Source organism: Engystomops pustulosus, chromosome 11 (genome assembly GCF_040894005.1).
Source record: "Engystomops pustulosus chromosome 11, aEngPut4.maternal, whole genome shotgun sequence".
Lineage (NCBI taxonomy): Eukaryota > Metazoa > Chordata > Amphibia > Anura > Leptodactylidae > Engystomops > Engystomops pustulosus.
In genome coordinates, this window is record NC_092421.1 from 6,340,883 (window position 1) to 6,366,865 (window position 25,983).

Sequence of the window (25,983 nt, forward strand, 5' to 3'; positions counted from 1 at the left end):
ACATTACTGTTTGTATTGTTCCTCCCCTGCGGCATCACTATGTAAATTATCTCTGTTCTTTGACATCACTGTGGGTTTTATTCTTTTACTATGACATAACTGAGTTTATTATCCCTCTACTATGATAGGATACATTATTACCTGTGTATTGTGACATCACAGTGTGGATAAAGGGCTTCTTACAGGGTCAAACATTGTTAGTGGTGAATCCATTCAATGGGCTAATGTTTACTAGTTACATCCCTGTATCCCTGTAAGAATATGAAATTGAATTTAGACTAAAATATTTTTGGATACGTTTTTGATTCAATAATTGTCTGCCAGCAGCACAGATTTCCGTGTCTGTCCTGTGTAAGCCAAAGTTTATCTGGTGCGTGGATTGCTATCTTGGTGGATTGTTATCTTTTTCATTTCAAATGTTTTAAAGTTTGATATTTGAGATTGAAGAAAAAGTTAAAGGGAATCTACCACCAGGATGAAAGACTGTATGCAAACGAGCATGAGGGGCTCCAGGCTCCAAAGCTGTCATTTGCATACAGTCTTTCATCCTGGTGGTAGATGTCCTTTAAAATTGTGTCCAATTTCAAGCCAACACAAATGATCGTGCTGATCTTTTATAATTATGCTACTGAGCTTGAGGGATTCTAGGGGGCGTTACCAGAGACCGTCAGTGCTGCAGATTCACAGGCTGTTACAATGAGCAGAATTTGTCTTACCCTTTCCAGTTCTCTCCTTCTCCCTTTGCACGTATAATCTAGCAGCACTTTAGAAGGAAGAGAAATATAAAATTACCACAGTCACAGTGTCTGGAAGCGTCCCTGGTTTATCATACTTGATTTTGATGTCATATTTCCCTTAAAGGGAGTCCATCAGATCCACAATGCCCCCAAAACAATAATTGTACCATATATGGTGAAAACTGCTGACAGATTTGTGTTTATAAATTTATTAAACTTGTCTAAACAATGTTTATAAACAATATATTGGGCAGCACAGTGGCTCAGTTTAGCATTACAGCCTTGCAGCTCTGGGGTCCTGGGTTCAAGTCCCATCCAGGTCAACATCTGCAAAGAGTTTGAATGTTCTCTCCGTGTTTGGGTGGGTTTCCTCCGGGTCCTCTGGTTTCCTCCCACACTCCAAAACATACTGGTAGGTTGATTAGATTGTTAGCCCCATGGAGACAGGGACTGATTTGGCAAGTTCTGTGCAGCGCTGCGTAATCTGTGTGCGCTATATAATTAAAGAATTATTATTGTTGTTGTAGTACAGTTGGAGGTGGATCAGGAGGGGGTAAGTTTGGCTTAAATGGGTTTCCTCACTTCTATGTTAACCCATTATTGTGTGCAGGAGGGTACACAGCTTCTGATTGCATCTATGCTCCACCTCTGTCCCTGTTGCACAGTCCTCTAGCAGTTGACTCCTTCGGTGTGTGGCCTGACCCTGATAACAATGGCTGTAAGAGTTCTCCTCACAGAGACTGCCAATTGAGGCCACCATGTAGGCTTGTGGAGACTTACAGCCATTGATGCTTCACTAGGGGGAAAATATGCAAATACCTTTTCCAGTTTGGGAAGAGACCCAACCAGGTTGAAACAGCGTGATCTACAGTTGGGAGTCTGTTCCTCCTGGAATAAATATACTGGTTCAATCCCGCATCATGTCATAAGACTTATTGTAGGTTGTGCTTGATGCCAAGGGAGCTGCCTTACAAGGAGCTAAAAGAGGCGTGGTTTTCCTTATCCCATCCTGGAAAACATCTGGAGGAGGAGGAGGAGGGAAATTTGGTCCTTGTTAGAATCCCTGCAGCGTGCAGTGTCCCCTCTTTTGGGCTACAGCTGAGAAAATGTAAAAAGTTCTTTACTATACAGTACTGTATGAGTGTGCATGTATGTGCAAGTGTGTACATATGCATGTGAGTGGGTATGTACATGGATTGTAAGTATATTGTATTTGCATGAGTGTGCATGTATATGGTGTGTGCCGGAGTGTGTATCTATAACGTGTGCATGTATGTGCATAATTTGGTATGTAGGTAGAGATGGGCAGTAGATATTACAATTCAGTATAAAAGAATCTGCCGAGTAAACTGCACCGATACAGAAATAGAACAGTATCAGCGCAGCGCACGGGGCAGATGCTGTTACATTGAATTGTACCAGCCGTGAGCCCTGCTGTCACGGTACGTTTCTGTGAACCAAGCGCGTTCATTTGCTACTGGCCCAAAATAATCTGTTTATTTGAGCATTAATATAAATAAATGGGGCACATTTACTTACCCGTCCCGTTGACGCCGCCGATCCGGAATGTCCGAAGAGGATTCGGAGCTGCCGCGATTCACTAAGATTGTGCGCCCGATATCCTGCATGTGTCGCTGCTGCTCTGAGGTCTGCCGGATTTCACCTTCTTCTTCCTGGTGCATGTGAGTGCTAATCTCGCGAAACAATTTCATTTTTAAATTCTGCGGTTTGTCCAAATCAGTCGGGTTGTCCGACTCCCACGCCCCCGATTTGTGTCGCATGAAAGCCGGCGCCGATGCAACACAATCCGATCGCATGCGCCAAAAACCCAGGGCAATACAGGGAAAAACTAAAAAATTCAGGAAACCCGACAGAAATGCGTCCGACGGACACTTAGTAAATGTGCCCCAATATGTTAACATATTGCAAGTGTCAGTTTACCTCTATAATTAGATGTCTTGTATGGCTTAGGGTCTGTCGAGCTCAATCATTTCAGCTATGAATTATTGTTAAAGTCTTGGGTAAGGAGGTTGCTGACCTTGTCACTCAGTGATCTTAAGACGATTCTTTTGTCATTCCAATCTGAAGCCCAGACATTTATTGAGCTGCCAGCTGCACACAGTCATATTTCAGGAAAACAAGGACAATGACAGCTGCTTTCACAGAACCTGATTCCTACAGCTCCTTAGTCTTGGCTGCCTCACGGCTTCTTCTTTTGGAGAAACAGTTTTGACTTTGACTACCATTGCCCCTGAAATGTCACGGTTGTCTAATGGCAACATCCAGCTTCCATTTCTCTATTAGTTGTCTATGAACAAATACGCAAATATAATTAATTTATATAAGAAGTAAACATTGGACCTCAGGATTGATGGCTTGTCTATCTCTCCTATTACAATGCCCTGCCTACTAAACCCATTTGCAACATATGTATTAGATTTGTCATACATGTCTGATCATAGGTGGCAGAATCCACCACTTCCTTATTACCTGGGAGGGTCATTGCTGACCAATAAGGGCAAATGGAGAATGAACATAGAGGGGCACATTTACTAAGGGTCCGTCGGACGCATTTCTGTCGGGTTTCCTGAATTTTTCCAATTTGCCCTGAATTGCCCCGGGTTTTTGGCGCATGCAATTGGATTCTGGCATCGGCGCCGGCTTTCATGCAACACAAATCGTGGGAGTTGCCATCGGACAACCTGACTGATTCGGACAAACCGCAGAATATAACTTTCTAAATTGTGTCACAAGATCAGCACTTACATGCACCAGGAAGAAGAAGGAGAACTCCGGCGGACCTCACTGGTGGAAGAGACACATGCTGGAAATTGGACGCACAATCTTAGTGAATCGCGGCAGCTCTGAATTCTCGTCGGACATTCCGGATCGGCGGCGTCAACGGGACGGGTAAGTAAATGTGCCCCAGAATATGGGACAAGAATATCCTAAAAAATTATGAAAAATCCTAGAGGTGGAAACCTACCTACCTACCTGACATGTTAGTAATTCTGGTTTGGCATTTACTTAAGCAAAACATAAAGGTTTTAACCGGATCTTTCATGGAGAGTCAGTCACATAGTGAGGGAATCACCTCCTGTGAAACCCATAGAAGTGTCCGCTGAGAGCTATTTGTTTGTCATGGATTTCTATTGCTGTGGATGATGTCAGGGGTCACACAGCTGAGCGGAGAGCTAATACTTAGTTACATTTGGTTGTAAAGACTGAAATTACACTCCTAGGTTCTGTCTAATGCTTCTTTGGTCACTTAACCTGATACTAAATAGGATCTTTAGTGATCAGCAGAATGTACAGAGTACAGTAGAGAACATCTAGTAACACACAACTACAGCTGCGACAGCACTAAATAGCTTCTAAAACTTTATAGTCCTTAAAATATGATGGCACAAAAGAAGGAGTAACGTATAGGGCGTGACAAGATTAAAGTACAACCTCACAGAAGTCTATGTTAGTTATCACAAGTAGTGAAATCAGTTTAACCCACAGAGACTGCAAGGAAGTAGAATTTGTTACCCAGAAAACAATCCCTTATACAGCTGTGCACACAGAAAAATAGAAAAAAAGTTATGGAATATTTAAAGCCGGGAGTGAATAATCAAATCCTAAACAAAAAAAAGTCTGTCTCCTTAAAGGGTTGTTGTCCTTTACGCCTACAGGGGAGGTGTCTGTCGATGCCCCATCGATGCTACCATCACCATAGACAGGGAGTATCCTCTACACCTAGAGGAGAGGAGGTTCTACCATCACCATAGACAGGGGGCATCCTCTACACCTAGAGGAGAGGAGGTTCTACCATCACCATAGACAGGGGGCATCCTCTACACCTAGAGGAGAGGAGGTTCTACCATCACCATAGACAGGGGACATCCTCTACACCTAGAGGAGAGGAGGTTCTACCTTCACCATAGACAGGGGACATCCTCTACACCTAGAGGATAGGAGGTTCTACCACCACCATAGACAGGGGGCATCCTCTACACCTAGAGGAGAGGTGGTGCTACCATCACCATAGACAGGGGGATTCCTCTACACCTAGAGGAGAGGAGGTTCTACCATCACCATAGACAGGGGGCATCCTCTACGCCTAGAGGACAGGAGGTTCTACCATCACCATAGACAGGGGGCATCCTCTACACCTAGAGGAGAGGAGGTTCTACCATCACTATAGACTGGGGGCATCCTCTACACCTAGAGGAGAGGAGGTTCTATCATCACCATAGACAGGGGGCATCCTCTACACCTAGAGGACAGGAGGTTCTACCATCACCATAGACAGGGGGCATCCTCTACACCTAGAGGAGAGGAGGTTCTACCATCACTATAGACTGGGGGCATCCTCTACACCTAGAGGAGAGGAGGTTCTACCATCACCATAGACAGGGGGCATCCTCTACACCTAGAGGAGAGGAGGTTCTACCATCACCATAGACAGGGGGCATCCTCTACACCTACAGGAGAGGAGGTTCTACCATCACCATAGACAGGGGGCATCCTCTACACCTAGAGGAGAGGAAGTTCTACCATCACCATAGACAGGGGGCATCATCTACACCTAGAGGAGAGGAGGTTCTACCATCACCATAGACTGGGGGCATCCTCTACACCTAGAGGAGAGGAGGTTCTATCATCACCATAGACAGGGGGCATCCTCTACACCTAGAGGAGAGGAGGTTCTACCATCACCATAGACAGGGGGCATCCTCTACACCTAGAGGAGAGGAGGTTCTACCATCACCATAGACAGGGGACATCCACTACACCTAGAGGAGAGGAGGTTCTACCATCACCATAGACAGGGGGCATCCTCTACACCTAGAGGAGAGGAGATTCTACCATCACCATAGACAGGGGGCATCCTCTACACCTAGAGGAGAGGAGGTTCTACCATCTCCATAGACAGGGGACATCCTCTACACCTAGAGGAGAGGAGGTTCTACCATTACCATAGACAGGGGGCATCCTCTACACCTAGAGGAGAGGAGGTTCTACCATCACCATAGACAGGGGGCATCCTCTACACCTAGAGGAGAGGAGGTTCTACCATCACCATAGACAGGGGACATCCTCTACACCTAGAGGAGAGGAGGTTCTACCTTCACCATAGACAGGGGACATCCTCTACACCTAGAGGATAGGAGGTTCTACCACCACCATAGACAGGGGGCATCCTCTACACCTAGAGGAGAGGTGGTGCTACCATCACCATAGACAGGGGACATCCTCTACACCTAGAGGAGAGGAGGTTCTACCATCACCATAGACAGGGGGCATCCTCTACACCTAGAGGAGAGGAGGTTCTACCATCACCATAGACAGGGGGCATCCTCTACACCTAGAGGGGAGGAGGTTCTACCATCACCATAGACAGGGGACATCCTCTACACCTAGAGAAGAGGAGGTTCTACCATCACTATAGACATGGGGCATCCTCTACACCTAGAGGAGAGGAGGTTCTACCATCACCATAGACAGGGGGCATCCTCTACACCTAGAGGAGAGGAAGTTCTACCATCACCATAGACAGGGGGCATCCTCTACACCTAGAGGAGAGGAGGTTCTACCATCACTATAGACAGGGGGAATCCTCTACACCTAGAGAAGAGGAGGTTCTACTATCACCATAGACAGGGGGCATCCTCTACACCTAGAGGAGAGGAGGTTCTACTATCACCATAGACAGGGGGCATCCTCTACACCTAGAGGAGAGGAGGTTCTACCATCACCATAGACAGGGGGCATCCTCTACACCTAGAGGGGAGGAGGTTCTACCATCACCATAGACAGGGGACATCCTCTACACCTAGAGAAGAGGAGGTTCTACCATCACTATAGACATGGGGCATCCTCTACACCTAGAGGAGAGGAGGTTCTACCATCACCATAGACAGGGGGCATCCTCTACACCTAGAGGAGAGGAAGTTCTACCATCACCATAGACAGGGGGCATCCTCTACACCTAGAGGAGAGGAGGTTCTACCATCACCATAGACAGGGGGCATCCACTACACCTAGAGGAGAGGAGGTTCTACCATCACCATAGACAGGGGGCATCCTCTACACCTAGAGGAGAGGAGGTTCTACCATCACCATAGACAGGGGGTATCCTCTACACCTAGAGGAGAGGAGGTTCTACCATCACCATAGACAGGGGGTATCCTCTACACCTAGAGGAGAGGAGGTTCTACCATCACCATAGACAGGGGGCATCCTCTACACCTAGAGGAGAGGAGGTTCTACCATCACCATAGACAGGAGGCATCCTCTACACCTAGAGGAGAGGAGGTTCTACCATCACTATAGACAGGGGGCATCCTCTACACCTAGAGGAGAGGAGGTTCTATCATCACCATAGACAGGGGCATCCTCTACACCTAAAGCAGAGGAGGTTCTACCATCACTATAGACAGGGGACATCCTCTACACCTAGACATCTACACCTACCATCACCATAGACAGGGGACATCCTCTACACCTAGAGGAGAGGAGGTTCTACCAGCACCATAGACAGGGGACATCCTCTACACCTAGAGGAGAGGAGGTTCTACCATCACCATAGACAGGAGGCATCCTCTACACCTAGAGGAGAGGAGGTTCTACCATCACCATAGACAGGGGGCATCCTCTACACCTAGAGGAGAGGAGTTTTTACCATCACCATAGACAGGGGGCATCCTCTACACCTAGAGGAGAGGAGGTTCTACCATCACTATAGACAGGGGGCATCCTCTACACCTAGAGGAGAGGAGGTTCTACCATCACTATAGACAGGGGGTATCCTCTACACCTAGAGGAGAGGAGGTTCTACCATCACTATAGACAGGGGGCATCCTCTACACCTAGAGGAGAGGAGGTTCTACCATCACCATAAACAGGGGGCATCCTCTACACCTAGAGGAGAGGAGGTTCTACCATCACCATAGACAGGCGACATCCTCTACACCTAGAGGAGAGGAGGTTCTACCATCACCATAGACAGGGGCATCCTCTACACCTAGAGGAGAGGAGATTCTACCATCACCATAGACAGGGGGCATCCTCTACACCTAGAGGAGAGGAGGTTCTATCATCACCATAGACAGGGGGCATCCTCTACACCTAGAGGAGAGGAGGTTCTACCATCACTATAGACAGGGGGCATCCTCTACACCTAGAGGAGTGGAGGTTCTACCATCACATAGACAGGGGGCATCCTCTACACCTAGAGGAGAGGCGGCTCTACCATCACCATAGACAAGGGGCATCCTCTACACCTAGAGGAGAGGAGGTTTTACCATCACCATAGACAGGGGGAATCCTCTACACCTAGAGGAGAAGGGGTTCTATCATCACCATAGACATGGGACATCCTCTACACCTAGAGCAGAGGAGGTTCTACCATCACCATAGACAGGAGGCATCCTCTACACCTAGAGGAGAGGAGGTTCTACCATCACCATAGACAGGGGACATCCTCTACACCTAGAGGAGAGGAGGTTCTACCATCACCATAGACAGGGGACATCCTCTACACCTAGAGGAGAGGAGGTTCTACCATCACCATAGACAGGGGGCATCCTCTACACCTAGAGGACAGGAGGTTCTACCATCACCCTAGATAGGGGACATCCTCTACACCTAGAGGAGAGGAGGTTCTACTATCACCATAGACAGGGGGCATCCTCTACATCTAGAGGACAGGAGGTTCTACCATTACCCTAGACAGGGGGCATCCTCTACACCTAGAGGAGAGGAGGTTCTACCATCACCATAGATAGGGGGCATCCTCTACACCTAGAGGAGAGGGAGTTCTACCATCACCATAGACAAGGGGCATCCTCTACACCTAGAGGAGAGGAGGTTCTACCATCACCATAGACAGGGGGCATCCTCTATACCTAGAGGAAGGAGGTTCTGCCATCACCATAGACAGGGGGCATCCTCTACACCTAGAGGAGAGGAGGTTCTATCATCACCATAGACAGGGACATCCTCTACACCTAGAGGAGAGGAGGTTCTACCATCACCATAGACAGGGGGCATCCTCTACACCTAGAGGAGAGGAGGTTCTACCATCACCATAGACAGGGGGCATCCTCTACACCTAGAGGAGAGGAGGTTCTACCATCACCATAGACAGGGGTATCATCTACACCTAGAGGAGAGGAGGTTCTACCATCACCATAGACAGGGAGCATCCTCTACACCTAGAGCAGAGGAGGTTCTACCATCACTATAGACAGGGGACATCCTCTACACCTAGACATCTACACCTACCATCACCATAGACAGGGGACATCCTCTACACCTAGAGGAGAGGAGGTTCTACCAGCACCATAGACAGGGGACATCCTCTACACCTAGAGGAGAGGAGGTTCTACCATCACCATAGACAGGAGGCATCCTCTACACCTAGAGGAGAGGAGGTTCTACCATCACCATAGACAGGGGGCATCCTCTACACCTAGAGGAGAGGAGTTTTTACCATCACCATAGACAGGGGGCATCCTCTACACCTAGAGGAGAGGAGGTTCTACCATCACTATAGACAGGGGGCATCCTCTACACCTAGAGGAGAGGAGGTTCTACCATCACTATAGACAGGGGGTATCCTCTACACCTAGAGGAGAGGAGGTTCTACCATCACTATAGACAGGGGGCATCCTCTACACCTAGAGGAGAGGAGGTTCTACCATCACCATAGACAGGGGGCATCCTCTACACCTAGAGGAGAGGAGGTTCTACCATCACCATAGACAGGCGACATCCTCTACACCTAGAGGAGAGGAGGTTCTACCATCACCATAGACAGGGGCATCCTCTACACCTAGAGGAGAGGAGATTCTACCATCACCATAGACAGGGGGCATCCTCTACACCTAGAGGAGAGGAGGTTCTATCATCATCATAGACAGGGGGCATCCTCTACACCTAGAGGAGAGGAGGTTCTACCATCACTATAGACAGGGGGCATCCTCTACACCTAGAGGAGTGGAGGTTCTACCATCACATAGACAGGGGGCATCCTCTACACCTAGAGGAGAGGCGGCTCTACCATCACCATAGACAAGGGGCATCCTCTACACCTAGAGGAGAGGAGGTTTTACCATCACCATAGACAAGGGGCATCCTCTACACCTAGAGGAGAGGAGGTTTTACCATCACCATAGACAGGGGGAATCCTCTACACCTAGAGGAGAAGGGGTTCTATCATCACCATAGACATGGGACATCCTCTACACCTAGAGCAGAGGAGGTTCTACCATCACCATAGACAGGAGGCATCCTCTACACCTAGAGGAGAGGAGGTTCTACCATCACCATAGACAGGGGACATCCTCTACACCTAGAGGAGAGGAGGTTCTACCATCACCATAGACAGGGGACATCCTCTACACCTAGAGGAGAGGAGGTTCTACCATCACCATAGACAGGGGGCATCCTCTACACCTAGAGGACAGGAGGTTCTACCATCACCCTAGATAGGGGACATCCTCTACACCTAGAGGAGAGGAGGTTCTACTATCACCATAGACAGGGGGCATCCTCTACATCTAGAGGACAGGAGGTTCTACCATTACCCTAGACAGGGGGCATCCTCTACACCTAGAGGAGAGGAGGTTCTACCATCACCATAGATAGGGGGCATCCTCTACACCTAGAGGAGAGGGAGTTCTACCATCACCATAGACAAGGGGCATCCTCTACACCTAGAGGAGAGGAGGTTCTACCATCACCATAGACAGGGGGCATCCTCTACACCTAGAGGAGAGGAGGTTCTACCATCACCATAGACAGGGGGCATCCTCTACACCTAGAGGAGAGGAGGTTCTACCATCACCATAGACAGGGGTATCATCTACACCTAGAGGAGAGGAGGTTCTACCATCACCATAGACAGGGAGCATCCTCTACACCTAGAGGAGAGGAGGTTCTACCCTAACCATAGACAGGGGGCATCCTCTACACCTAGAGGAGAGGAGGTTCTACCATCACCATAGACAGGGAGCATCCTCTACACCTAGAGGAGAGGAGGTTCTATCATCACCATAGACAGGGAGCATCCTCTACACCTAGAGGAGAGGAGGTTCTACCATCACCATAGACAGGGGGAATCCTCTACACCTAGAGGAGAGGATGTTCTACCATCACCATAGACAGGGGGCATCCTCTACACCTAGAGGAGTGGAGGTTCTACCATCACCATAGACAGGGGGAATCCTCTACACCTAGAGGAGAGGAGGTTCTACCATCACCATAGACAGGGGACATCCTCTACACCTAGAGGAGAGGAGGTTCTACCAACACCATAGACAGGGGGCATCCTCTACACCTAGAGGAGAGGAGGTTATACCATCACCATAGACAGGGGGCATCCTCTACACCTAGAGGAGAGGAGGTTCTACCATCACCATAGACAGGGGGCATCCTCTACACCTAGAGGAGAGGCGATTCTATCATCACTATAGACAAGGGGCATCCTCTACACCTAGAGGAGAGGAGGTTCTACCAACACCATAGACAGGGGGCATCCTCTACACCTAGAGGAGAGGAGGTTATACCATCACCATAGACAGGGGGCATCCTCTACACCTAGAGGGGAGGAGGTTCTACCATCACTATAGACAGGGGGCATCCTCTACACCTAGAGGAGAGGAGGTTATACCATCACCATAGACAGGGGGCATCCTCTACACCTAGAGGAGAGGAGGTTCTACCATCACCATAGACAGGGGGCATCCTCTACACCTAGAGGAGAGGCGATTCTATCATCACTATAGACAAGGGGCATCCTCTACACCTAGAGGGGAGGAGGTTCTACCATCACTATAGACAGGGGGCATCCTCTACACCTAGAGGAGAGGAGGTTCTACCATCACCATAGACAGGGGGCATCCTCTACACCTAGAGGAGTGGAGGTTCTACCATCACCATAGACAGGGGGAATCCTCTACACCTAGAGGAGAGGAGGTTCTACCATCACCATAGACAGGGGACATCCTCTACACCTAGAGGAGAGGAGGTTCTACCAACACCATAGACAGGGGGCATCCTCTACACCTAGAGGAGAGGAGGTTATACCATCACCATAGACAGGGGGCATCCTCTACACCTAGAGGAGAGGAGGTTCTACCATCACCATAGACAGGGGGCATCCTCTACACCTAGAGGAGAGGCGATTCTATCATCACTATAGACAAGGGGCATCCTCTACACCTAGAGGAGAGGAGGTTCTACCAACACCATAGACAGGGGGCATCCTCTACACCTAGAGGAGAGGAGGTTATACCATCACCATAGACAGGGGGCATCCTCTACACCTAGAGGGGAGGAGGTTCTACCATCACTATAGACAGGGGGCATCCTCTACACCTAGAGGAGAGGAGGTTATACCATCACCATAGACAGGGGGCATCCTCTACACCTAGAGGAGAGGAGGTTCTACCATCACCATAGACAGGGGGCATCCTCTACACCTAGAGGAGAGGCGATTCTATCATCACTATAGACAAGGGGCATCCTCTACACCTAGAGGGGAGGAGGTTCTACCATCACTATAGACAGGGGGCATCCTCTACACCTAGAGGAGAGGAGGTTCTACCATCACCATAGACAGGGGGCATCCTCTACACCTAGAGGAGTGGAGGTTCTACCATCACCATAGACAGGGGGAATCCTCTACACCTAGAGGAGAGGAGATTCTACCATCACCATAGACAGGGGCATCCTCTACACCTAGAGGAGAGGAGGTTCTACCAACACCATAGACAGGGGGCATCCTCTACACCTAGAGGAGAGGAGGTTATACCATCACCATAGACAGGGGGCATCCTCTACACCTAGAGGAGAGGAGGTTCTACCATCACCATAGACAGGGGGCATCCTCTACACCTAGAGGAGAGGCGATTCTATCATCACTATAGACAAGGGGCATCCTCTACACCTAGAGGAGAGGAGGTTCTACCAACACCATAGACAGGGGGCATCCTCTACACCTAGAGGAGAGGAGGTTATACCATCACCATAGACAGGGGGCATCCTCTACACCTAGAGGGGAGGAGGTTCTACCATCACTATAGACAGGGGGCATCCTCTACACCTAGAGGAGAGGAGGTTATACCATCACCATAGACAGGGGGCATCCTCTACACCTAGAGGAGAGGACGTTCTACCATCACCATAGACAGGGGGCATCCTCTACACCTAGAGGAGAGGCGATTCTATCATCACTATAGACAAGGGGCATCCTCTACACCTAGAGGGGAGGAGGTTCTACCATCACTATAGACAGGGGGCATCCTCTACACCTAGAGGAGAGGAGGTTCTACCATCACCATAGACAGGGGGCATCCTCTACTCCTAGAGGAGAGGAGGTTCTACCATCACCATAGACAGGGGGCATCCTCTACACCTAGAGTTTCTGTTGATCCAGGGAGCTATTCTGATCACCATATCACGGGTTGGGTTTCCTTGCTTTGGGCTTTGCAGGGTTTTTGCTTTCTTCTGGATCACTGATGTCTTTTCTAACCTTATTTACCATGAAATTGCATCAAAGCTAGTAATTTATAATCATTTTGCAGTAATGGTAAAAAAAAACAAAATTGCAGGACTGCAGCACAATTGAAATATAGAAAAATCCTTTACAATTAAGCTGCGTTACTCAGTACAGAAAAAGGGTATTAATGTTTTGAACTCTGATTACTTTCCAAATTTCACCTTTCCATACAGACAGGGGTGCACCTGGTGTGCGGTGAGTTGAGAATCTCGCTACAGGTGGCGTACCACCTGCTGGACGAGGGGGCAGCGGCGTGCGCCCACTCATCCATGCTACCGCACGCCAGCATGGCCATGCTGCCGCTGGCTCACCTGCCCATGCTACCGTGCTGCCACCGGACAGCCCATGCTGCCGCCCATGGCACATTCTGTTTCCTGTCAGCCGGAACATCCCCTTGCATGCCGGCTGACACATCCTCTTTCCTGCCGCCCAGCACACTACGTATACCACTTGGCTGTACACTATATGCATTTTGTACTACATGGCAGTACGCTGTATGCATTTTATACTACTTGTAGATATGCTGTTGGCATTTTGTACTACATGGTGGAACACGGTTTGCATTTTATACTACATGGCGGTACGCTATATGCATTTTATACTACATGGCGGTATGCTGTATGCATTTTATACTACATGGCGGTACGCTGTATGCATTTTATACTACTTGACGGTAAGTTGTATGCATTTTATACTACTTGGCTGTACACTATATGCATTTTATACTACTTGGCGATATGCTGTATGCATTTTGTACTACATGGTGGTACGCTTTTTGCATTTTATACTACTTGGCCATATGCTGTATACATTTTGTACTACATGGCGGTACGCTGTATGCATTTTGTACAACATGGCGGTACGCTGTATGCATTTTATACTACTTGGCGGTAAGTTGTATGCATTTTATACTACTTGGCGATACGCTGTATGCATTTTGTACTACATGGTGGTACGCTGTATGCATTTTATACTACATGGCGGTACGCTGTATGCATTTTATACTACTTGGCCATATGCTGTATGCATTTTGTACTACATGGCTGTACACTATATGCATCGGCACACACTATAATGTCAGCGAGCGGCTGACGTCACGTTGCCTGCGAAGGGCCGCGTGGGGACACGGAGCTGATGCCGGAGCAGGGGCTGCCAGGCTATATACTACAGGAGGCTAGCAGGCTATATACAAGAGGGGACTGGCAAGCTATATACTATGGGGACTGGCAGGCTATGTGCTACAGGGGGCTGGCAGGCTATATACTACAGGGGACTGGCAGGCTGTATACTACAGGGGCTGGAGGCTATATACTACAGGAGGCTATCAGGCTTTATACTACAGGGGCTGGCAGGCTATATACTACAGTGGCTGGCAGGCTATATACTATAGGGGCTGGAAGTTTTTATACTACATGGGCTGGCAGGCTATATACTACAGGAGGCTATCAGGCTTTATACTACAGGGGCTGGCAGGCTATATACTACAGTGGCTGGCAGGCTATATACTATAGGGGCTGGAAGGTTTTATACTACATGGGCTGGCATGCTATATACTACAGGGGGCTGGCAGGCTATATACTACAGGGAGCTGGCAGGCTATATACTACAGGGGCTGGGCAGGCTATATACTACAGGGGGCTGGCAGGCTATATACTACAGGGAGCTGGCAGGCTATATACTACAGGGGCTGGCAGACTATATACTACAGGGGGCTGGCAGGCTATATACTACAGGGGGCTGGCAGACTATATAATACAGGGGCTGGCAGGCTATATACTACAGGGGGCTGGCAGGCTATATACTACAGGGGGCTGGCAGACTATATACTACAGGGCCTGGCAGGCTATATACTACAGTGGCTGGCAGGCTATATACTAAGGGGGCTGGCAGGCTATATACTACAGGGGGCTGGCAGGCTATATACTACAGGGGCGAGCAGACTATATACTACAGGGGGCTGGCAGGCTATATACTACAGGGGGCTGGCAGGCTATATACTACAGGGGGCTGGCAGGCTATATACTACCGGGGCTGGAGGCTATATACTACAGGAGGCTATCAGGCTTTATACTACAGGGGCTGGCAGGCTATATACTACAGTGGCTGGCAGGCTATATACTATAGGGGCTGGAAGGTTTTATACTACATGGGCTGGCATGCTATATACTACCGGGGCTGGAGGCTATATACTACAGGAGGCTATCAGGCTTTATACTATAGGGGCTGGAAGGTTTTATACTACATGGGCTGGCATGCTATATACTACAGGGGGCTGGCAGGCTATATACTACAGGGGGCTAACAGGCTATATACTACAGGGGCTGGCAGACTATATACTACAGGGGGCTGGCAGGCTATATACTACAGGGGGCTGGCAGACTATATACTACAGGGGCTGGCAGGCTATATACTACAGGGGGCTGGCAGGCTATATACTACAGGGGGCTGGCAGACTATATACTACAGAGCCTGGCAGGCTATATACTACAGTGGCTGGCAGGCTATATACTAAGGGGGCTGGCAGGCTATATACTACAGGGGGCTGGCAGGCTATATACTACAGGGGCGGGCAGACTATATACTACAGGGGGCTGGCAGGCTATATACTACAGGGGGCTGGCAGACTATATACTACAGGGCCTGGCAGGCTATATACTACAGTGGCTGGCAGGCTATATACTAAGGGGGCTGGGCAGGCTGTATACTACAGCAGCTGGCAGGCTATGTACTACCAGGGGCTGGCTGGCTATATACTACAGGGAGCAGGCTACATACTGGGGGGGGGGCTGTAACCTTTTTCCAGTTTTTTGTGTTAAAATTAGGGGTCTCTGCTTATACTATGGTCGGCTTATACTTATTCAGAGGTGGTCTGTATACTGTGTAATAGTGAGATCACAAATACTGTATACATGCAGTATACAGTACTCACATTATACATTATATAGTGTGACTCACATTATACAAGTCTGGAAGGGTGGCCTGAAAAAAGGTGACAAAACTCAACTTTAATATCATCACAACAAGTGCAGCCTCGAGTTTAAAATAAAAAATATAAAAAGTGCACAGTACAATATTGCAAATGGGTGATTTGGAGCGATGAGACGAAAGTCAATAAACTGGTCTCTTATGGGTTAAAATGGGCCTGGAAGAATCTAGGAAAAAGGGAACCATTAGATCGAGCAATTTTAGGAACTATTGATATGAAGTGGTTTCATGGATAAAGGTGCCCTACCCGATGAGTTACCCCCCCCCCCCCCGTGACGTCATAGGCAGCATATATATGGTATATGGTCAGATCAATAAGGCAACCTAGGGTTAAAGTATCCTAGGGGGGTCTCAAAAATAGTAAAAAATTTAAAAAAAAGTTATATTAAGCCTAAAATTCAAATCACCCCCCTCTTTCCTTAGAACTGATATAAATATAAATAAACAGTAAAAAATCAAACACATTAGGCATCACTACATCCAAAAATGCCTGATCTATCAAGATATAATAACGGTTATCCTGGTGTTTAACCATGTAACGGAAAACAGCGCCCAGAGTCGAAAAAACTACTTTTTTACCATTGTAAAAAATATTTAAAAAATTCTATAAAAAGTGAACCAAAGGTCATACAGTGCTTAAAATAGTAGCATTGAAAACGACATAAAAACTAAAAAAAAATGACACCACCCACAGCTCCGGGCACCGAAGTATGAAAAAGTTATTAGCACCAGAAGATGGCAAAATGAACTTTTTTTGTACAGGAGGTTTTAATTTTTGTAAATGTATGAAAACATTATAAAACCTGTACAAATTTGTTATCCCCGTGATCGTACCGACCGAAAGAATAAAGTAGACATGTCATTTGGGGCGCACAGTGAAAGTCGTAAAATCCAAGCTCACAAGAAATCGGCGCAAAGGTGTTTTTTTCACCAATTTCACTGCATTTAGAATTTTTTTTCCTGCTTCCCAGTACACGGCATGGAATATTCAAAACCGTCACTATGAAGTGCAATTTGTTACACAGAAAACAAGCCCTCGCACAGCTCTGTACATGGAAAAATAAAAAATGTATAGATTTTTGAAGGTGGGGAGTGAAAAATGGAAACGCAAAAACAAAAAAGGGCCTTGGCGGGAAGGGGTTCAGTCAGTTAACTAGTGTGCAAAAACATTGGAAACATATATAAACGACCAGGGTTCAGTTTTTGTTCCGTTTGAATCTGCCTTCCCAGAAGGATTCAGATAGTGTCTAAAGCCAAAGGCAAATTAACATAATATTGACCCCTTAAAAACCTTTTTTGTTTTTGCATTTCCATTTTTCAGTCCCCGCCTTCAAAAATTGGTAACTTTTTTCTTTTTCCATGTACAGAGCTGTGTGACAGCTTGTTTTCTGTGTAACAAATTGCATTTCATATTGACAGTATTTAATATTTCATACCGTGTACTGGGAAGCGGGAAAAAATTCCAAATGCAGTGAAAATTGTGAAAAAAAAACGCATTCGCGCCGTTTTCTTGTGGACTTGGATTTTACGGTTTTCGCTGTGTGTCCCAAATAACATGTCTACTTTATTCTTTGGGTCGGTACAATCAGGGGTATAACAAATTTATATAGGTTTTATAATGTTTTCGTACATTTACAAAAATTAAAACCTCCTGTACAATTTTTTTTTTTAATTTTGCCATCTTCTGGCGCCGTGTAACTTTTTCACAATTCGTTGCACGGTGGTGTCATTTCTGGTGAATTTTGATGAAGTTTTCAATGTTTCTATATTTTAGGACTGTACAATACTGTACTGTATTACTGCGCAGTCAGTAATAAATGTGGCGCACGGTGAGTAATAAATGAGACACAGTCAGTGATAAATGTGGAGCAGTCAGTAATAAAAGTGGAGCAGTCAGTAATAAATGTGATGCAGTCAGTAATAAATGTGATGCAGTCAGTGATAAATGTGGTGCAGTCAGTGATAAATGTGGAGCAGTCAGTAATAAAAGTGGAGCAGTCAGTAATAAATGTGATGCAGTCAGTAATAAATGTGATGCAGTCAGTGATAAATGTGGTGCAGTCAGTAATAAATGTGGAGCAGTCAGTGATAAATGTGGTGCAGTCAGTAATAAATGTGGAGCAGTCAGTAATAAATGTGGTGCAGTCAGTAATAAATGTGATGCGGTCAGTAATAAATGTGGTGCAGTCAGTAATAAATGTGGAGCAGTCAGTAATAAATGTGATACAGTCAGTAATGAATGTGGAGCAGTCAGTAATAAATGTGATGCAGTCAGTAATAAATGTGATACAGTCAGTAATAAATGTGGAGCAGTCAGTATTAAATGTGATACAGTCAGTAATAAATGTGGAGCAGTCAGTAATAAATGTGATACAGTCAGTAATAAATGTGATGCAGTCAGTAATAAATGTGGTGCAGTCAGTAATAAATGTGGAGCAGTCAGTAATAAATGTGATACAGTCAGTAATAAATGTGGTGCAGTCAGTAATAAATGTGATGCAGTCAGTAATAAATGTGGTGCAGTCAGTAATAAATGTGATGCAGTCAGTAATAAATGTGGTGCAGTCAGTAATAAATGTGGAGCAGTCAGTAATAAATGTGATACAGTCAGTAATAAATGTGGTGCAGTCAGTAATAAATGTGATGCAGTCAGTAATAAATGTGGAGCAGTCAGTAATAAATGTGATGCAGTCAGTAATAAATGTGATGCAGTCAGTGATAAATGTGATGTAGTCAGTAATAAATGTGATGCAGTCAGTAATAAATGTGGTGCAGTCAGTAATAAATGTGATGCAGTCAGTAATAAATGTGGTGCAGTCAGTAATAAATGCGATGCAGTCAGTAATAAATGTGGTGCAGTCAGTGATAAATGTGATGCAGTCAGTAATAAATGTGGTGCAGTCAGTAATAAATGTGATGCAGTCAGTAATTATTGTGGTGTAGTCAGTAATAAATGTGGAGCAGTCAGTAATAAATGTGATGCAGTCAGTAATAAATGTGGAGCAGTCAGTAATAAATGTGATGCAGTCAGTAATAAATGTGGAGCAGTCAGTAATAAATGTGATACAGTCAGTAATAAATGTGATGCAGTCAGTAATAAATGTGATGCAGTCAGTAATAAATGTGATGCAGTCAGTAATAAATGTGGTGCAGTCAGTAATAAATGTGATGCAGTCAGTAATAAATGTGGTGCAGTCAGTAATAAATGTGATGCAGTCAGTAATAAATGTGATGTAGTCAGTAATAAATGTGGTGCAGTCAGTAATAAATGTGATGTAGTCAGTAATAAATGTGGTGCAGTCAGTAATAAATGTGATGCAGTCAGTAATAAATGTGGTGCAGTCAGTAATAAATGTGATGTAGTCAGTAATAAATGTGGTGCAGTCAGTAATAAATGTGATGTAGTCAGTAGTAAATGTGATGCAGTCAGTAATAAATGTGATGCAGTCAGTAATAAATGTGGAGCAGTCAGTAATAAATGTGATGCAGTCAGTAATAAATGTGGAGCAGTCAGTAATAAATGTGATGCAGTCAGTGATAAATGTGACGCAGTCAGTAATAAATGTGATGCAGTCAGTAATAAATGTGATGCAGTCAGTAATAAATGTGGTGCAGTCAGTAATAAATGTGGAGCTGTCAGTAATAAATGTGATGCAGTCAGTAATAAATGTGGTACAGTCAGTAATAAATGTGGAGCAGTCAGTAATAAATGTGGAGCAGTCAGTAATAAATGTGATGCAGTCAGTAATAAATGTGGAGCAGTCAGTAATAAATGTGATGCAGTCAGTAATAAATGTGGAGCAGTCAGTAATAAATGTGGAGCAGTCAGTAATAAATGTGGTGCAGTCAGTAGTAAATGTGATGCAGTCAGTAATAAATGTGGAGCAGTCAGTAATAAATGTGATGCAGTCAGTAATAAATGTGATGCAGTCAGTAATAAATGTGATACAGTCAGTAATAAATGTGGAGCAGTCAGTAATAAATGTGGAGCAGTCAGTAATAAATGTGATGCAGTCAGTAATAAATGTGGAGCAGTCAGTAATAAATGTGGAGCAGTCAGTAATAAATGTGGTGCAGTCAGTAATAAATGTGATGCAGTCAGTAATAAATGTGATGCAGTCAGTAATAAATGTGATACAGTCAGTAATAAATGTGGAGCAGTCAGTAATAAATGTGATGCAGTCAGTAATAAATGTGGAGCAGTCAGTAATAAATGTGATGCAGTCAGTAATAAATGTGGAGCAGTCAGTAATAAATGTGGTGCAGTCAGTAGTAAATGTGATGCAGTCAGTAATAAATGTGATGCAGTCAGTAATAAATGTGATGCAGTCAGTAATAAATGTGGTGTAGTCAGTAATAAATGTGGTGCAGTCAGTAATAAATGTGATGCAGTCAGTAATAAATGTGATGCAGTCAGTAATAAATGTGGAGCAGTCAGTAATAAATGTGATGCAGTCAGTAATAAATGTGGAGCAGTCAGTAATAAATGTGGTGCAGTCAGTAGTAAATGTGATGCAGTCAGTAATAAATGTGATGCAGTCAGTAATAAATGTGATGCAGTCAGTAATAAATGTGGTGTAGTCAGTAATAAATGTGGTGCAGTCAGTAATAAATGTGATGCAGTCAGTAATAAATGTGATACAGTCAGTAATAAATGTGGAGCAGTCAGTAATAAATGTGATGCAGTCAGTAATAAATGTGATGCAGTCAGTAATAAATGTGATGTAATCAGTAATAAATGTGATACAGTCAGTAATAAATGTGATGCAGTCAGTAATAAATGTGATGCAGTCAGTAATAAATGTGGTGCAGTCAGTGATAAATGTGGTGCAGTCATTGATAATTGTGGAGCAGTCAGTAATAAATGTGGAGCAGTCAGTAATAAATGTGGAGCAGTCAGTAATAAATGTGATGCAGTCAGTGATAAATGTGGAGCAGTCAGTAATAAATGTGATGCAGTCAGTAATAAATGTGATGTAGTCAGTAATAAATGTGGAGCAGTCAGTGATAAATGTGGAGCAGTCAGTAATAAATGTGATGCAGTCAGTAATAAATGTGATGTAGTCAGTAATAAATGTGATGCAGTCAGTAATAAATGTGATACAGTCAGTAATAAATGTGATACAGTCAGTAATAAATGTGGAGCAGTCAGTAATAAATGTGGAGCAGTCAGTAATAAATGTGGAGCAGTCAGTAATAAATGTGAGTAGGTATAAAGAAAATCGCGGCACTCACCAGGAACGCTTCAGTATTTATTCGTCACAACACAGGTGGTACAGGACGCCGACATGCGGCAAGGCGACGGGCCGTTTCGCGCTAGACAGCGCTTTCTCTAGCCTCTGACGTCATCCTCCCGGGGCAGGCGTGTTTTAAGCGCCGGCCCCGGAAGGTCGTCATGGATACATGGCAACAACAAAACATGCAGGTGCATAATCATTACAATACGTGATTAGACTAACACTAAATTAAAAACAGCAGCATATAGGGGGATGCAGTTTGCAGGCAATAGTACTATGTAATTAAGACTGGTATGGCTGATTTAGGTCAAATAAAGCGTACACGTACCGTTTTGGTTTTTACAAGAAAACGCTCAAATCGTTACGGTCATTCAGACCCAAGGCGCCCATGGCATTACACCTAAGAATCCATTTAGCCTCATGGCGTAACAAGGTTTTTTGGCGATCCCCGCCTCTTGGATTATTATCCAGCCTTTCTATACCGGCAAAGCGAAATGGATTCGGTTCGTTAGGGTGGCAAAGTCTTGCGTGCTCGATCAGCCGCGGACAGCCATTCCCAGTCAAAATGGAGTTAAAGTGTTCTCTGACTCTGATGAACATACTTCTTATTGTTTTTCCGATATAAAATCTGTTGCACGAACAGACAAGGACATACACTACAAACGTCGTTCTACAGGTCATAAAACTCTTGATGTTGATTGTTATACCTCCTAGGTTTAACATTTTGGCTTGTAGATTATACCTGCAAAAATTGCAGTGCCCACATTTAAAATTTCCCTTAGGAGCACCCTTACTGAGCCAATTTTGTCTCGGGACAGAGTATCTACTCTGGACTAGCTCAGTTCTCAGTGTGGGGCTACGTCTAAAGGTCACAAGTGGCTTGTGGGCCGTGAGCTCGGCCAATTTTGGTTCCTGGCGGAGGATGTTCCAATGCTTATTGATGGCTTTACGGATAGCGTCATCATTAGAGTTAAATTCAAAGGAGAAAGCAAATCTCTTATCTCCATCATTTTTATGTTTCTTTGCATTGGTAAACAAACTTCGTCTAGGAATAGCCTCAGCTTTTTTAAGGGCGGCCTGTATATCCTCATTTGGATACCCGCGTTCTAAGAACCGTGTGGCGAGTTCCTGCGCTTGCTGTTTAAATCTTATGTTGTCACTATTCAGTCTCTTAAGCCGAAGAAATTGGCTGAAAGGGACGCCGGATTTGACGTGTGGGGGATGGAAGCTATCGTGATGCAGAAGTGAATTTGTGGCTGTTGGTTTTCTGTAACCTTCCGTAAGCAAGATGCCATCCACTATTTTAATCCTTACGTCTAAAAAGTCAAGAGAGTCGCCCCCAAATGAAGAAGTGAATCTCATATTCATATCGTTAGTGCCATTAAGATAATCGACAAATGAAGTGAATTCGTTGTGTGACCCGTCCCAGACAATAAATATATCGTCCACGTATCTAAGATAAACGCGAATGTTTCTGATGAATGGGTTGCACAGAGAGTGGACATAGCGGGATTCAAAGACTGCCAAGAAAATATTGGCCAATGTACAGGCTACGGGTGTACCCATTGCCGTGCCCACTCTCTGTGCATACCAGGAGCCATCGAACATAAACGCGTTATGTGAAAGGACAAAGGTAAGTGCGTCGCTAACAAACTCAATATAGTCTGTATCCTTGCCCGCATTCCGCAGGAGGGAATCGTAGGAGAAATACCAGGAACAGAACTAATACAGACTTTTGGACAACGGAGTCCGACTCCAGTCCATCCGACGAAGCAGGACCGAGCAATAAAGACACCGGCCCTCTGGGCAATGAGAATATTCCAGAGGTTCCTGTCCCTTTAGGCGACGTACCCGCCGGGGCAGGACGAGGCGGTCGAGGAAGAAAAAAACGGAAGCAGGTCTCTTGGCGCTAGCCAAAACAGGTGACTCTTGTACTAACCGGACTGTGGTTAACCTAACTAACACTCCCCTCGACAATAATGTAGTTTCTTTACTCTCTAAGGGACTAAACTATGCGATACCTAATACCTTTGATCTGTGTAACTTTGAAATTGATTTATTTAAAGCTGCAAGAAAACTCAACTTGCGCAGGTTTTTCCATGACAAACCTACATCTGAGGTAGAACGCAGGTCCGGTGAGGTCCCCAGCATCATTGGCCCTCTAGGGTTTAGTCCCCCCGACACCACCTCAAATATTAACGAGTCGGAAGTCCGACTATTGCATGACCTACATCACATGCCCGACATTGAACCTGTGTATAACCACACCACACAGGTATGCATTGAAGAGTTTAAAGGGGGGCTTCCCTCCTCCTTTTGCCCACCCTTGCCGGCTGGCCATCCCATAGACATATTTGTCCAATGCGTCACTGAAGACGTTAGAGCATTGATTTATCCAACCACTCCTGACAATTTGTCTTCTAGTGAAAAAATAGCTCTAAAACATCTTAAGACGCGGGATGACGTAATTATAAAACCAGCCGACAAGGGTGGGAACGTGGTGGTGATGACACGAGACTATTACTTAGCGGAAGCAAAACGCCAGTTGGGGGATGACTGCACTTACAAACGTCTAGACCAAAACCCCACCACCAAATACGCATCACACCTCCAGACGTTACTCAGACGCAATGTTGAAAAAGGGGTCCTTTCGAAGAGAACAGCAGACCGTTTGTTTCCAAAAAGTCCCACTTACCCTGTGTGGTATTTCCTCCCTAAGATCCACAAAACCCTCTGCGACCCACCAGGACGTCCCATCGTCGCTGGTATAGGGTCTATTACAGAACCCATTTCTCAATACCTGGATTGGTTATTACGCCCTTTGCTAAATGATATCCCAGCCTATCTGAAAGATACCACTACCTTTCTCCTAGCCATCGAGGATTTAGCATGGCAGGACGGTTTTAAACTCGCATCTATTGACGTTGAAAGCCTGTATACCCGCATCCCGCAGGATCTCGGCGTCGAGGCTGTCCGCCTGACCCTGCGGAATGCGGGCAAGGATACAGACTATATTGAGTTTGTTAGCGACGCACTTACCTTTGTCCTTTCACATAACGCGTTTATGTTCGATGGCTCCTGGTATGCACAGAGAGTGGGCACGGCAATGGGTACACCCGTAGCCTGTACATTGGCCAATATTTTCTTGGCAGTCTTTGAATCCCGCTATGTCCACTCTCTGTGCAACCCATTCATCAGAAACATTCGCGTTTATCTTAGATACGTGGACGATATATTTATTGTCTGGGACGGGTCACACAACGAATTCACTTCATTTGTCGATTATCTTAATGGCACTAACGATATGAATATGAGATTCACTTCTTCATTTGGGGGCGACTCTCTTGACTTTTTAGACGTAAGGATTAAAATAGTGGATGGCATCTTGCTTACGGAAGGTTACAGAAAACCAACAGCCACAAATTCACTTCTGCATCACGATAGCTTCCATCCCCCACACGTCAAATCCGGCGTCCCTTTCAGCCAATTTCTTCGGCTTAAGAGACTGAATAGTGACAACATAAGATTTAAACAGCAAGCGCAGGAACTCGCCACACGGTTCTTAGAACGCGGGTATCCAAATGAGGATATACAGGCCGCCCTTAAAAAAGCTGAGGCTATTCCTAGACGAAGTTTGTTTACCAATGCAAAGAAACATAAAAATGATGGAGATAAGAGATTTGCTTTCTCCTTTGAATTTAACTCTAATGATGACGCTATCCGTAAAGCCATCAATAAGCATTGGAACATCCTCCGCCAGGAACCAAAATTGGCCGAGCTCACGGCCCACAAGCCACTTGTGACCTTTAGACGTAGCCCCACACTGAGAACTGAGCTAGTCCAGAGTAGATACTCTGTCCCGAGACAAAATTGGCTCAGTAAGGGTGCTCCTAAGGGAAATTTTAAATGTGGGCACTGCAATTTTTGCAGGTATAATCTACAAGCCAAAATGTTAAACCTAGGAGGTATAACAATCAACATCAAGAGTTTTATGACCTGTAGAACGACGTTTGTAGTGTATGTCCTTGTCTGTTCGTGCAACAGATTTTATATCGGAAAAACAATAAGAAGTATGTTCATCAGAGTCAGAGAACACTTTAACTCCATTTTGACTGGGAATGGCTGTCCGCGGCTGATCGAGCACGCAAGACTTTGCCACCCTAACGAACCGAATCCATTTCGCTTTGCCGGTATAGAAAGGCTGGATAATAATCCAAGAGGCGGGGATCGCCAAAAAACCTTGTTACGCCATGAGGCTAAATGGATTCTTAGGTGTAATGCCATGGGCGCCTTGGGTCTGAATGACCGTAACGATTTGAGCGTTTTCTTGTAAAAACCAAAACGGTACGTGTACGCTTTATTTGACCTAAATCAGCCATACCAGTCTTAATTACATAGTACTATTGCCTGCAAACTGCATCCCCCTATATGCTGCTGTTTTTAATTTAGTGTTAGTCTAATCACGTATTGT

General features: G+C 45.6%; 1 protein-coding gene across 3 annotated transcripts in view; it reads left to right on the forward strand.

Moving 5' to 3' along the window:
• The window catches only part of LOC140105953 (dual specificity phosphatase 29-like), a 40,195-nt gene that overhangs the window by 610 nt on the left and 13,602 nt on the right, over nt 1-25,983 (forward strand). Inside the window, exon 1 of one of the 3 annotated variants that reach the window (XM_072130078.1) lies at nt 1,269-1,290. The exons of 1 other annotated variant lie outside the window; for it this stretch is intronic. The gene's annotated coding sequence lies outside the window, so the exon portion shown is untranslated. Of the gene's footprint in view, nt 1-1,268; nt 1,291-13,466; nt 13,486-25,983 lie in introns of those variants that run through there. One more of the 3 variants, XM_072130079.1, reaches the window with a different exon arrangement.